Raw genomic sequence first — 16,666 nt, 5'->3', positions numbered from 1 at the left:
ACTGCAGTATAAATTTGCAGGTAAAGTAATTAAAATGCATATTATATTTTGTCTCTATCCCAACTTGTTTTATGTCCCTTTAAATGTACATAAAATGAGAACATTTGTAGAAATGGAAAGAATCTGAAAAGATTATTGTAAACTGTGTTTTACTTAATTAGTGCATAAAATAAAATATATCATTACAAATGTACACACTTTATTTATTGATAGTCAATGAGACATTCATTATTCATGGAGTAGAAAGAAATTGTGTGAGAATACTTCCCATAAGCTCAATTAGGGATGTGTACTGCCTGTTGTTCTGTAGCTATTTAATTTACTTTAATTACACTAACAAGAAAATTGAAACCTGAGTATTCATAACAACGGTCTCTTTTGGCTCTGCAGGTTGCTTGTGAACGTCTGGAACAGAGGAGCATCTTCAAATGAGGTACAAATTAGTTTGTCGCTCATAGGCCATAAATGTGATTTATTCATGCGTGCAAGTGTCAAAAACCCCAAATAGGGTGCAAAAAAAACAAAAGCAAAAACTCATCTTCTTTATACTAAAGGTATACAGTATGTTTTTATATTGTTTATATTTTATTCCAGATTATATATTGAAATTATGTTTAACCTAATTGGATGTATTTATAAGGATTTTATGAGGTTAAAAAAACTTTTTTTTCCATATCCCATAATTTTGGTTAAAGAAACCTAAAATGTTTAAGATACTAATGCTGTGATTGGCCGCAGGCCATATTACATCATACTTACAGATAAAGCTTCAACATTAACAATATAAGCACATTCATTTATTTATAATAACTCATTCCCTGTTTAATTTTTAACTTTACACAGATTTAGAAAATGTTGTATACAACTTACATATGGTTAATTACCTAATGAGAACTATGGAACTGCTTTTTCAATTACCAATGGCTGATGTCTATTTTCTGCTCCTTGGTGAATGACACAACTAGTAATTAGAGGACTGGAGTTGCATGTCACTGATTTCATGGCTGGACATGAACTTGACTTCTTGCATATCTGAAGCAAAGTCTACTTGTGCATATGGATTTCTCATTGTTTACTTATTATTGCATATACTTGAGTGGGTTTGCTGGTCATGTTTAGAGCTGGCTAGGAAATATGCAGTATAGCTGTATCACAAGAGCCTGAGTTTTATGTATATTTTAATTCGTATAAGGTTTTGTAATCAAAATGATTTATTCAAATGCAGAATTATTTGTAGGTGTAAGCTGAAAAAACTAAATAAATGTATATGTCTCATATTATGTGGGTGGTTATCTGCCAGATTTAAACGGTCTGAAAAATAGTCTTTTTATTTTATTTTATTTGCATGACTGAAAAATCAATTTAATTTGTGTTGAAGATTACAGGTTGTCAGTGATGCTATATGCTTAAAATGTGTTTTTATCAGACTTTAAAATAAATGGAATACTGCACATCCAGTGCATATTGTGGTCAGGAACAAACTCTACTGTACTATATTTTTACCTCAAATATAACTACAATAATATGTCAAAAGTAATTTGATATAATCAGAAAATCCTACTAAGAATTCAAATGCTAATTTAAAATTAATACAAATCTAGTATAAAATATACTTGTCCAGTTTTATATTATAGGACTAATGTACATTGTTACATTAAAGGGACATAATACTCATATGCTAAATCACTTGAAACTGATGCAGTATAACTGTAAAAAGCTGACAGGAAAATATCACCTGAGGATCTCTATGTAAAAAAGGAAGATATTTTACCTCACAATCTCCTCAGCTCAGCAGAGTAAGTTCTGTGTAAAAAGTTATACTTCACCTGCTCCCAGCTGCAGGTAAAAAAAAATAAAAATGAAGAAATGAACAGCAGCCAATCAGCATCAGCAGTGCTGAGGTCATGAACTCTTACTGTGATCTCATGAGATTTGACTTAACTCTCATGAGATTTCATAGTAAGCTTCCTTTACCTGATTGGTGAAATAATATGAGAGTGCACGATGCTCATCCTTTCAGATGTCCCAGGACAGACACACTAAAATGCTGCTTAGAAATCCTTTACAATGGGAGGTGGCTACTGAGGAACTTTTGAGGTAAAATATCTTTCTTTTTTACATAGAGGTGTTCAGGAGATATTTTCTAGTCAGCTTTTTACAGCTATGCTGCATCACTTTCAAGTTTTTAAACATTTGGGTATTATGGCCCTTTAAGTAATTTAGTCTTACAAGTGCTGTGATTAAGTAGATAATCCATTTTGATGATAATTGTGGAAGGTTAAATGGCTAATAAATTCATAATTAAACAAATGGGTTGGATAGGGCATGACATTTTAAGCAATGTTCCAATTTACATTATTATCAGTTTTGCTTAGTTCTCTTGGTATCCTTTGTTAAGGGTAATCCTTGGTGAGCACAGGAGCATGCACCTGTCTAGCCATCAGGCAGCAGTGTTTTTCAACAATGTTTATTGCAATGTCATACATGGTTGCAAATAATGTTGCCATAGAATACTAAATTCATATGCACATTCATAAGCTCGGCCTACCTTGGTTTACTCTTCAACAAAGAAGAGCAAGCAAACAAAGCAAATGCCATTATAGGAGTAAATTGAAAAGTTGTCTAAAATGACACACACTATCTAAATGATGAACCTTTAATTTTGACTTGTCTGTCCCTTTAAATGTGATGATTTACATTGTGTGTGTGTGTTTATGTATATATATGTATATATATATGTGTGTGTGAGTATTATATATATATATATATATATATATATATATATATATATATATATATATATATATATATATATATATATATATATATAAAACATGAGAAAGGAAAATAAATCAAAGCATAATTTTAATATATGGACATTTTCAGTTACCTTTTTGGCTCTCTTGTGTCAGTGTCTGCAAAATGTTCACCAGCTGAATGGATCATTTTCAATGGTACTTCCTCTCAGCAGTCATTTTTCATAGAGAGGAAAGCATAAAATAATATATAATGTAGTATGTTTTCAGAAAATGAATTATTCATCAAGTTAAAATATGCCTGCTTACATTAGTTGTGGTAACAGTGGTCAATTCACAAAGTACCTGTTTATTTAAAATATTTAGAAAGGAATGCAGCTCTGGTAATGTGGGTCTTAAGTGTCAGAGAAGCTCTAGAAGAAAAGTATGAAACGCAGATGCCCTCAGAGGGTTCCTTACTAACATATCATCCTATTTGTTCAGCATTTGCTATGTGGAAACATATTCAATCTTTTTTAGAGCTTTCTTTCTATTGTATTCCAATCCATTAAAAGTGTGTTTGTTTTTATGACTTAAACTAGACTGAGAATATGCAGATGTAGCTTTTATAGTGTTGTTAGTTGTTTAAATATTGAAAAAAATAAGTACATTTTAGTGTTGATTAATCACTAGGCAGAGGCATGTTGTAACTTAGGTTTTCTTCTTTGCTGAGTCCGAATAGGATACATTATCAATGAGTCACTATAGTGTGCAACCAATAAATGTGTGAAATATAGCAGTGTTAAGTTTGGAGCAAGCACTTCCTCTTGTAACAGGATTTGGAAAGCCCACCATTTCAGAATCATTTTATAGAAAGTATATAAAATAAATAATGCAAAGTTGTTTTCATGCACATCATTTCATTTTTTTGCTCCAATTTTAAAGTGTTCAATGTCCCTTCAATATATGCGATTGCTATTTTTTATGTAAGTAATATGAAATAAAGACGTGCATTTAACAATTTCATATTAATTTGTGTGATTTTATAATTCATACAATTACATACAGACTTAATTGTGATCTGTGATCATATTTAGTTGTTAACAAGCTTTACAGTATGACCTTTGCAATATTTTTAATTTGTTATTAAACTTTAAACATCTTGTTTATATAGAACCAAATTTTAAAAAGTAATTTATAAACATATATGCTGTGCACAAGTAAGAGGCCATCAAGGCAGCTCAATTAGATAAACCCCAAAAAATCATGAAATCCCCCTGAAAAAAAAGGCATTTTTTGGAAGCCCGGGAGACAGGCAATGGGGGTTCTCAGTGTAAGATATCTGATGGATTTTGTGGGGAAAGTGACAAAGGAAAATTAAAAAAACACATGCAGAAAAAAGGTTTTCTAATCACCAGAAATGGGATTAGCAAATGTGATTTTTGTAGTTTTTTCCTTACATAATCACAGGGGTATGCAGGAGCTCTCCAGAAATTCTGTACTTTGTGCAGGAATTTGTAATTTTGGAAGGGGGAGTGAGACAGAGAATATTATAGCAATAAAGTGACACTTGATAAGTAATTTAGGTGGCAATGAGGACAGGAGGTTAAAGGGACAGTATACACTCATTTTCATATAACTGCATGTAATAGACACTACTATAAAGAATAATATGCACAGACACTGATATAAAAATCCAGTATAAAACTGTTTAAAAACTTACTTAGAAGCTGTCAGTTTGGCTCTGTTGAAAAGGTAGCTGGAAAGCCCACTGCAAGTGACAAATAAGACACTCCCCCCCCCCCTCCCCCTTCTTTTGCATATGAAAAGACCCTTTACACAAACAGGAGCAAGCTGGAGTAGGTAGTCGAGCGTATTCACATAAAACTTTGGGGCATGGTTAGGAGTCTGAAAATCAGAGCAATGTTATTTAAAAATAACCAAAACTATACATTAATTAAAAAAAAAACTTTATGGGCTATATAAATAGATTATCTACAAAACATTTATGCAAAGAAAAAATGAGTGCATAATGTCCCTTTAAAGATAGCAATAGTGGGCCACAGGCGAAGAGCACTGTCTGAGGAGTTAATACCACGATTTTAGATTACATTTAATAGGCTGTAGTTAGAAAGTACAAGAAGCGAAAGCAACTTAATAAGGTTGCTGACAAATTATTGGTCACATGAGTTAGAGGGGGTATTAATATACATTGGAGAGAGAAGTTCAGGTTGCAGTTATATGCGCAGTTGTCAAAATAGGAAATAATAATTGTGCTTGTGTGGTGGCTGAAGGAAAGTTGGTTGTAAAGTAGTAATAGCGTAAGCTATAGAGAATTAGTGATTGTGGAGTTAAATAAACCAGCAGGCAGTGACTACTGGTAATGGTGACAACTTAATACATATGATGCTGGAGTTTAGACACACTTGTTCATGTATAAACAGCAATAAGACCATTTCTGTGCCTTAGGTAGATGGAAAAAAAATTAATAGTTCATATATTACTTAAAAGTAACAGAGAGAATTTGCTATAAAGGGTGTCAATCTAAGTTTAAGAGACTAATTCAGGAATAATGGTCAGGGGTAATATTGTTTTAAGTCAGGATTAAATGAGGTGTGTAAAACCTTATGTGTATAACAGGTAAAAATGATAGTTTAGAAGTAAGGATGGTAAAGTACAAAGTACAAAATATTTGTGGTGCTTATTGTCCAAGAAAATCCATGTTCTTTCCTAAGATATGGAGAGTCCACAACGTTATTCAATTACTAGTGGGAATATCACTCCTGGCCAGCAGGAGGAGGCAAAGAGCACCACAGTAAAAGCTATTAAGTGTCACTCCCCTACCCATAATCCCCAGTCATTTTCTTTGCCTCTGTCAATCTTCAATGCCAACCTGCAGTTTGTATTGCCACAGAAGCAAATGCAGCATCCTATTTGTACAATGCCTTGTCTGAATCAATTTTATTAGAGACTCCGTTGGAGGATATACAAGATAGGATTAAGGCTCTCAAACTAGCATATTCCTTTATTTCTGATGCTAACATGGAAGCCAAGATGACTGAAAGCCAAGATGTCTGACTTCACTGTCCTAGCCCGCAGGGCATTGTGGCTAAAATCTTGGTCAGCTGATGTTACCTCTAAGTACAAGCTTCTGGCACTTTCTTACAATGGGAAGACCTTGTTCGGACCTGGTCTGGCAGAAATAATTTCTGATATTACGGGTGGAAAAGGGTATTTTCTACCACAAGACAAGAAGAACAGACTGAAAGGACGTCAAAGTAATTTTCGTTCCTTTCATAACTTCAAAGGTCAAAAGTCTTCCTCTCCCTCATCCAAGCTGGAGCAGTCCAAGTCTTCTTGGAAGCCCAATCAGTCTTGGAATAAGGGGAAGCATTCAAAGAAACCCTCAGCTGAGTCTAAGTCAGCATGAAGGATCAGCCCCCGGTCTGGGTTCGGATCAAGTGGGGGGCAGACTTTCCCTGTTTTGTCAAGCGTGGAAACTTGATGTCCCAGATCCTTGGGCTGTGGACATAGTATCTCAGGGTTACAAAATAGAATTCAAAACTTTTCCTCCCAGGGGCAGATTCCACTTCTCATGATTATCTGCAGACCAGGTAAAAAGAAAGGCATTCTTGAACTGCATTCAGGACCTTACCTCCCTGGGAGTGATTGTTCCAGTTCCAGTAAGGGAACAGGGTCTAGGATTCTGTATTCAACTCCGCTATATCGGATCTTGTCCGTCCGCACATTAGTAAATAGACCCCATAGAGTAGGGTCAGGATTCAGAAAATTTTGTCTTTTCTCTAGGAAGGTCTGGAGAAAGGGTTGTCAGTCAGTTCTATGAAAGGTCAGATTTCTGCATGATCTATTTTGTTACACAAACGTCTGGCGGATGTGCCAGATGTTCAATTTTTTTGTCTGGCTCTGGTCAGAATCAGGCCTGTGTTTAAACCTGTTGCTCCTCATTGGAGCTTTAATCTTGTTCTTAAAGTTTTGCAGCAGACTCCATTTGAGCCAATGCATTTCATAAATATTAAGTTGCTATCTTGGAAGGTTTTGTTTCTTATTGCTATCTCTTCTGCTTGGAGAGTTTCAGAACTCTCGGCTTTGCAGTGTGATTAGCCTTACCTTATCTTTCATGCGGATAAGGCGGTTCTTCGTACTAAATTGGGGTTTCTTCCTAAAGTGGTTTCGGATAGAAATTGGGGGAAATTGTTGATCTATCTCTCTGTCCCTATCCTTCTTCTCATAAAGAATGTATGTTGCACAACTTGGATGTTGTGCGTGCTCTAAAATTTTACCTACAGGCGACTAAGGATTTTCACCAGTCTTCTGGCCTGTTTATTTGTTTCTCAGGAAATCGTAAGGGTCAGAAGGCTACGTCTACTTCTCTTTCTCTCTGGTTGAGAAGTATGATTTGTTTTACTTATGAGACTGCTGGACAGCAGCATCCTGAGAGACTCACAGCTCATTCCACTAGGGCTGTCTCCTCTTCTTGGGCTTTCAAAGATGAAACTTCTGTAGAACAGCTTTGCAAGGCTGCAACTTGGTCCCCTCTGCATACTTTTTCCAAATTTTCCAAATTTGATACTTTTGCCTCGGCTGGCACCTCTTTTGGGAAAAAGGTTCTTCAAGCAGTGGTGCCTTCTGTTTAGGTCTGCCTGTCTTGTTCTCCCTCCCTGTTCATTCTGTGTCCTCTAGCTTGGGTATTGGTTCCCACTAGTAATTGAATGACGTTGTGTATCTTAGGAAAGAAAACAAAATGTATGCTTACATGATGATACATTTCTTTCTTTCCGGATATGGAGAGTCCACAACCTCACCCTTTATTAAGACAGTTATTTTTGACTAAACCTCAGGCGTCTATGATTAAGCACGTGTGTGCGCGAAACATGTAAGATTGCTGATTCCCTCCATTGTTTTGTTGTGTCTTTCATCATTTTTTATTGGAATAAATCACCCTTTTTCATGTTGCTCAGTAGCCATCCTCTTTCTTTCATTTTGACATTGCGGTTGTCCTCCGCTTTTTTGGCTGGCTCCACAAACCCCTAACACATTAGGTTAGTCTGTTCCACCCCTTTCTTCCTCTGACCCGGCGGAAGTTTCCATCAGCAGCATACCTCTTCCCAGCTTTAAACCTCAGGCACCTCTACACTTTTGTGTTATTCTTTTTCCATTTCCTTTGGTCGAATGACTGAGGATTATGGGTAGGGTAGTGAAACTAACAGCTTTGCTGTGGTGCTCTTTGCTTCCTCCTGCTGGCCAGGAGTGATATTCCCACTAGTAATTAAATGACGTTGTGGACTCTCCATATCCGGAAAGAAAGAAATGTATCCGGTAAGCATAAATTTAGTTTTTTCCTATCTAAAAAAAGCTATTTATAAAATAAATTGTGTAGAACATTTGCATATGCAAATATGGCGACACTTTCACAAAAATACTCAACACATAGTGTTTGCATTGAAGCAAAGGATTGTGGGCAAGGATAGGCAAATGATGATTACGATTCTCCTTTTTTCGTCTAAATTCCAGTTTAAACACAGCTCTCGCATGGAAAAGTAATGGTGCTCAAAACAGTTTAATAAACACTAGGGATAGAAGTGACAGCAACAGACAGGCATGTGGACAGATGTTTTTTTCTTGTCAGGACTTTTCACCATGTCTGACTACTGCATAGAGATGCTGGGAATGGACTAAATAAGTTATGGTGAGGAAAAAAGCAAAACCAAAATAATTCTTAAAGGGACAGTCTAGGCCAAAATAAACTTTCATGATTCAGATAGGGCATGTCATTTTAAACAATTTTCCAATTTACTTTTATCACCAATTTTGCTTTGTTCTCTTGGTATTCTTAGTTGAAAGCTTAACCTAGGAGGTTCATATGCTAATTTCTTAGACCTTGAAGGCCACCTCTTTTCAGAATGCATTTTAACAGTTTTTCACCACTAGAGGGTGTTAGTTCATGTTTTTCGTGTAGATAACACTGTGCTCATGCACGTGAAGTTATCTGGGAGCAGGCACTGATTGGCTAAATTGCAAGTCTGTCAAAAGAACTGAAATAAAGGGGCAGTTTGCAGAGGCTTAGATACAAGATAATCACAGAGGTTAAAAGTATATTAATATAACTGTGTTGGTTATGCAAAACTGGGGAATGGGTAATAAAGGGATTATCTATCTTTTAAAACAATAAAAATTCTGGTGTAGACTGTCCCTTTAAAGTGATGAAGCAAAATGTTTAAATACTAGATGCTTATATAAGTTTATATTATTTTAATTGACTCTCTTTATAGGAAATAATCTTTATATGTGTTATACTAACAATAATCTTCCAAGTCTCTTGGTATCATTGTTGTTTGGGCATTGTAGCTAGTAGGAAATCATTATTTAATTGTCCATTATTATTACTTTATTGTTGTTTAGTAATGTTTATTATGAAAGTGATATAAAGTGACTAAAGTGTGTTCATAGTTTATTCCTGATTATTCCTTGAAAGTGTTGTAAAAGGTAATAACATACACACTCATACAAACACCCACACACACTCATACAAACACCCACACACACTCATACAAAAACCCACACACACTCATACACCCACACACACTCATGCAAACACCCACACACACTCATACACACACTCATACAAACACCCACCCTCTCATACACCCACGCACACTCATACACACTAATACAACATACACACACTCATACAAACACACACACTCATACAAACACCCACAGACACTCATACAAACACCCACCCACACTCATACACACTCTAATACAGCATACACACATTCATACAAACACCCACACACACTCATACACACACTCATACAAACACCCACCCACACTCATACAAACACTCATACAAACACGCACACACTCATACAAACACCCACACACTCATACAAACACGCACACACTCATACAAACACGCACACACTCATACAAACACCCACACACTCATACAAACACCCACACACTCATACAAACACCCACACACTCATACAAACACCCACACACTCATACAAACACCCACACACTCATACAAACACCCACACACTCATACAAACACCCACACACTCATACAAACACCCACACACTCATACAAACACCCACACACTCATACAAACACCCACACACTCATACAAACACGCACACACTCATACAAACACGCACACACTCATACAAACACGCACACACTCATACAAACACGCACACACTCATACAAACACGCACACACTCATACAAACACGCACACACTCATACAAACACACACACACTCATACAAACACACACACACTCATACAAACACACACACACTCATTCAAACACACACACTCTCATTCAAACAAACACACACACACACTCTTTTAAACCAACACACACATGACACACACCACACATACACACTCTTCAACAGCACACACAAGTTGTGACCCAGTAAACATAGTGTTCTGACCCAGTAATGGGTTCTGACCCGTGGTTTGAAGAACCCTGCCTTAGGCATGGTTAGGCATTTGTAATCAGCACTGATTATTCTGCTCTGTGTGGGAAAATCTGCATGACCATTTCAACTAGACTAGTAACTGTTCTAAGGCAATACTAACAATGTAACGTACATTTCAGTACCAGTTTAAGCTAAACAGATTCACATTTACTTTTTATGCAAAGAAATATTTTAATGTGTTTTAATTGCTGTTCTCTTATATTATGATAGAACAAATACAATTAATGCCATGTCAACCAAATTCTTGCTGCAAATGTCTAGTGTTACAACTAAAATGAACAGTAATTTACATTTTTTTTTCTAATTAATCAATTCATAAAAAACATTTTATTGTTGACACTCTTTAAAACCTGGCTGTTTTATTGCTATACATATGGATAAATATGTGCATATGAGTATTAAAGTAGTAAATCTATTTTGTATAGCATATACCTTGCTCTGGAAGTAAAAAGACAAGTTATACATTTAAATAATAGACTGTATTTGACTTGGAAATTAATATTCTGAAGGGGTGAACTAATGTATTATTAATGTAGATAATGTGGCTTGAACATATCTCAGCAGTAATTCTCCCAGGATTCTTTTTTTATTATTATTTTCAGTGCCTAATACCATTTTTGTGCCAGTTACCTGGTTACTTTTGGCAAGGTCATTCATTTACATGTTTTCTTGAGAAAGCATTACCAGACGGTTTTAATACAGAAGTGATGTTTTGTGCCTCATCGGAACAGCCAAAGCCAGCTGGGCTATCTGCAGACTATATTACTTTCTGTACAAACCTCATCAGTACACTCTGCCTTAATGCACGCTACTTGCCATGTTTGTACTGTATTAGAGTGTGGAAGTAACTGCCAATAGCTTCCTTATAAGTGAGGCAAACAATATGGGCACTCTTGTTCTTTCTAATCCTGTTTGTAGGTAAATATTCTAGGGGAAACAATTATTAAAGAGAGATTTTTTTCTTTTATCATTCAGCTAGAGCATGCAATTTTAAACAACGTTCTATTTTACTTCTATTATCAATACAGGGACGTAGTATGCTTTGAAGCTGACCCATTTCTGGAGCACTGAATGGCAGCAGTTTTTTGAAAGAATGTTATCCATTTTCAAGAACACTAGAGGGCAGCACTATTTCCTGTCATGTAGTGCTCCAGATGCCTACCTAGGTATCTCTTCAACACAGAATATCATGGGAATGAAGTGAATTTGATAAAATAAGTAAATTGGAAACTTTTTTTTAAAATGTTATGCTCTGTCTCAATCACAAAATAATGTGTTTTTTTGTTTCATATCCTTTTAATATGATAAGAGCAAACTTACAATGTATAAACAGTATAATCAATATAGTTCTTACACAGAACAAAACAGACCTCTCAATCAATAATTTAATTATACATTTAAAAGTAAGATGCAAAAATAAAATATTGTAATTTGTTCGAGTGTGACTTTTGTGGCTTTCTATGGGGTCCATCACAGTCCTTTACAACATTTGAAATAATGATTTTTCTATAAACTTCACCATTAAAGTCAATAATTATATGATAAGCTTTTCATAAGGATTGTGATTGACCCCTATGTTTTTAATCCCTAAATTAAATACATAGGTAAAGCAACACTTGGGACCTGCAAGCTAATGGTGTAGAAACAAATATTTTATATTGTATGTATCCTGTACCTTACACCTCTACTGTAAACCTTTTCAGTACCTTGGTAAAGAAGAACCATTGTCTGTCATCGTACACATAGCAGCACATTTATTTTCAGTGGACGATGCATTCGATTTAATCTCAGACAAGAGAGTATTTTAATTTTTTACAGAAACTCTGGCTTTGGTATATTTTCTAGGGATTTCTGTATTCATACTTGACATTTCGCCAGGATCAACTATGCATCTCCTTTTTTTTTTGTCTGAATATATTTATTGCCTTACAATAAAGTTTAGACATATTTATGGTTTGCTAAATCATGATTGTTATTTTTATATTTAGCAACCTAACAGAATTCACATATGTGTAGCATACTTGTGTTTATTTTATAGGTCTTAGAAGATAGACATTCCATACTTTATATTCAGTTTGGGGGTTTTATTTAGTGGACGTTAAACACAAGATGGAACATTAAAGTTGTTTTTTGTTTGAAGAACACATCCATATGCTGCAATCATGTGTTTGGGAGCGAATCATAGCATGCTCCAGGTATAATGAGGAATGAGATGTGTGTGCCAACACAGGAAAAGTCATACCCAATGTACTGTGTGCTTATATAAAACTAACCAGATTTATTATATAATTCAGACATTAAATGTGGTTTGTTAAAGAATGCAGTGCTGTTAGAATTGTTTTCCTAATCAGCTAGAGATAATTGCTGCTTGATGAAATATTAATATGTATATGCTGCACTGACAAATTATGTATGTACAATAAAACAGTGTTGTATTTATCAAGAAGTGAAAAAAATAAAGGGACATAAACCTAACTTTTTTCTTTTATGTTTCAGCTAGAGCATGCACTTTAAAACAAATTTCCAATTTATTTCTATTATAAAATTTTCTTCGTTTTCTTGCTATCCTTTGCTTGCCGAAAAGAGCAAGAACACTATATGGCAGCACTATTTCCTGTCACATAGTGCTCCAGACATGTGCACGCAACCTATCTACATATCTTTTCAACAAAGAATAACAGAAGAACAACAATGCAAATTTGGTAATAGAAGCCAATTGCAAACTTTTTTTAAATCTGAATCATGAAAGAATATTTTTGGGTTTCATGTCCCTTTAAAAATGTTCTGTTGTTTTTTTTTTATAATGTTCTTCACAAATGTTTCAAATTTGAAAATATTTTGGTGTTCTTATTTTTGTCCAAATTTGTAATTTGAATTGTTATAAGAAGGAAGGAAAATTAACCATTAAATATATTTTTATGCATATAGTGTTCTAAGGCAATTATGGGGCTGATCACAATACTTTAGAAAAGCTCATCAATTGATTTATCTACAAAAATATCCCGTAGGCTTTAACGGTGACTTTTTTGTAGAAAAATAATTCAACTTTTCTGAAGGATTTTGATCAACCCTTATGTTCTGATTGGTTTTCAGATAGTATCATACATGTTGCACAATACATGTCACAGTGACGTATATGCTGTGTGATATTTTGTTTATCACTTATAGCATGTTTAGAAGTGGAAGCTAAAGGAAAATAAAACATATTATACATTTAGTAACTGAATAACGAACAGATTACAGGACATTTTGAAACTGGGAGGTCAGTCCTGCTGCCCTCTCTATCCTCTCTTTTAATATCTGAATCTTGGAAACTGACAGAATCTGCCATGGAATACCCAAGCCCTATTACAGGCTACCCAGACCCAAACTCTGTAACATCCAATATGGGCCAGCACGGAAAATTCAGCTTCTTTTCAGCTTCTTTTCTTTATTATGGTGCACGTGGAGTTCCCCCTGAACTATAGGAAATTCAACAATTTCCACAGCACCACTTAAAAAATACTTAATTTATTAGTACAAATAATGCAACATATCGGCCCTACAGGCCTTAATCATGCATATCATAGACCCAAACTCTGCACCTACACCAACAAGGCCGTGCTTCCTTACACCTGGCTCCACTAACTCATTAACAAAATGCTGATAGACAAATAATTGACAGAGCAGCATTACTTTGGTATATAATTAAGTATATTCCTGTTTGTGCTTATGTCAAGGGCAGCCATTTTGCATTGGGTCCATATGATCAGAACTCTTTTTCTACCTCCACATGAAACCACATTTAATGTTAGTTTACCTTTTTAAGTTCAGTTTCTCTAGGCCAGTGTCTTCCAACTATTTTTGTTCATTTTGAGACACCTTGACATGTGTCCGATTTATTTTGTACATGAATGTGACTTTGTGAAGACCACCATTAGTGACCCAATGATCTAAAGGGAAAATAGGATGGAACAATAGGAATTTACAGGTTGCCTTTGGTTTACACCAGGGTTTCATTCCTGAAGGAACAGTTTAAAGGGTCAGTAAATTCACAGTTAAGAAAATCTTCGGCAATGTTCATTGGTAGCATTACATTGAAACCGAATTATTTATTTTCAATAAATATTCATATTTAGATGTTTTATTTAATCTTACTTTTTTGTCTGCAACCGTTAATTGCCGTTCGTTCTCCAACCCCTCGATGGGTGGTATAGAGAAATTCTGTTCTTCCTACATGCAAAATATTTACACGCCCACATTTCCTCCCACTAAAGCTCGCTCACGCTTATGTCTCTACAGAGCGGCTGTTGCGTCTTATCAAGAATCGACTGCGCATGCATGCTCTCTTATACCTGATGTTCTAAGCATCGATCGCTTCACGAGAACGTCGGAAGTTGCGCATGCACATACCTGTGTAAAGAAGAAACCAGGAAATAATTATGTCAACGTAGCGCGTTCACAAATCTTGTCCATAGCACGACAGATATTTTTACAATAGGTGGATGGACATTACTTACAAATATTAAAAAAGATTTGGGATCAAATTAATAGGCTAAAAAATTAATTATTTAAAAAGTGATGAATGAAACTTATGTTTAATACATCATGCAAATGAAAATTTGAAGTTTAAATTTCAGAGTATACTGTCCCTTTAAAAAAGAGTTTGTGTAAAATTAACCTATTTATATAATGTTAATCAATGTAAAGGCAATGAGTTATTTTTCTGGGCCCTCTCAAAATTGATGTAAATAATATAAGTGTATTATATGTAATGCACTGAAATGCTTTCTATGAGTGTAAAAACTCTTTATCTATATAAGTTTATACACTGTAAATAATGTTAAATGGACAGTAAAGTCAAATATAAACTTAAATGGATTGGATAGACCATGAAATATTAAACAACTTTACAATTTACTCCTATTAACAATTTTGCTATCCTTTTTTATAGAGTAATTCTAGGTGAGCTCGGGAGCATGCACATGTCTTTAGTCACCTGGCAGCAGTGTTTGCAACAATGTTTATAGCAATGTTGTACATAGTTGCAAACACTGCTAAAGACACATGCATGCCCCTAAGCTCTTATCAGCCTACCTAGATTTACTCTTCAACAAAGGATACCAAAGGAACAAAGCAAATTTAATAATAGAAGTAAATTGGGAAGTTGTCAAAAATTGTGTGCTCTGTTTTAATTATGAATATTTAATTTTGGCTTTACTGTTCCTTTAAATAAAATGCCAAAATATATAAGTAATGTCTCCCAAAACACTAAATATTGTCCCTTACAGTGATAAGTATCTTCAATTCCTGTGCAAAAATGTCTTAATGGCCTTTCACAAAGTTTCAGATAACTGTATTTCTAATAAGCTAGTCTTTTAGACATAAAGTACAATGTGTTGTTTTCTTGTGTTCCATTTTTGGGTGTTTGATGGCAATGTTGTAATGACTGTTATTGGGAATTGGTGTAAAACAAACCAAATACTGCCTATATAGGCAATACTACACAATGGGTTAGATTAAAAGAAGAGCAAAACATTTTTAGCACTATTGTGCGCTAATATCACTCAAGTTAAATCAATATCGCTTTTATTTCTTTCATGTAATTAGCAAGAGTCCATGAGCTAGTGACGTATGGGAAATACATTCCTACCAGGAGGGGCAAAGTTTCCCAAACCTCAAAATGCCTATAAATACACCCCTCACCACACCCACAATTCAGTTTTTACAAACTTTGCCTCCTATGGAGGTGGTGAAGTAAGTGTGTGCTAGATTCTACGTTGATATGTGCTCCGCAGCAAGTTGGAGCCCGGTTTTCCTCTCAGCGTGCAGTGAATGTCAGAGGGATGTGAGGAGAGTATTGCCTATTTGAATGCAGTGATCTCCTTCTACGGGGTCTATTTCATAGGTTCTCTGTTATCGGTCGTAGAGATTCATCTCTTACCTCCCTTTTCAGATCGACGATATACTCTTATTTATATACCATTACCTCTGCTGATTTCGTTTCAGTACTGGTTTGGCTTTCTACAAACATGTAGATGAGTGTCCTGGGGTAAGTAAGTCTTATTTTCTGTGACACTCTAAGCTATGGTTGGGCACTTTATTTATAAAGTTCTAAATATATGTATTCAAACATTTATTTGCCTTGACTCAGAATGTTCAACATTCCTTATTTTCAGACAGTCAGTTTCATATTTGGGATAATGCATTTGAATCAATCATTTTTTCTTACCTTAAAAATTTGACTTTTTTTCCCTGTGGGCTGTTAGGCTCGCGGGGGCTGAAAATGCTTCATTTTATTGCGTCATTCTTGGCGCAGACTTTTTTTGGCGCAAAAAATCTTTTCTGTTTCCGGCGTCATACGTGTCGCCGGAAGTTGCGTCATATTTTGACGTCCTTTTGCGCCAAAAATGTCGGCGTTCCGGATGTGGCGTCATTT

At 35.2% G+C, this 16,666-nt stretch overlaps 1 protein-coding gene across 2 annotated transcripts in view; it reads left to right on the top strand.

The window, feature by feature from the left end:
• THRB (thyroid hormone receptor beta) overlaps positions 1–16,666 on the top strand; it is a 622,225-nt gene that overhangs the window by 263,245 nt on the left and 342,314 nt on the right. For both annotated transcript variants that reach the window (XM_053714233.1, XM_053714234.1), the window contains exon 3: positions 391–433. The gene's annotated coding sequence lies outside the window, so the exon portion shown is untranslated. The remainder of the gene's footprint in view (positions 1–390; positions 434–16,666) is intronic.

The sequence above is a fragment of the Bombina bombina genome, chromosome 5 (genome assembly GCF_027579735.1).
Source record: "Bombina bombina isolate aBomBom1 chromosome 5, aBomBom1.pri, whole genome shotgun sequence".
Classification (NCBI taxonomy): domain Eukaryota; kingdom Metazoa; phylum Chordata; class Amphibia; order Anura; family Bombinatoridae; genus Bombina; species Bombina bombina.
Note: the sequence above shows the minus strand (reverse complement) of the source record. Positions and strands in the feature narration are given on the sequence as shown.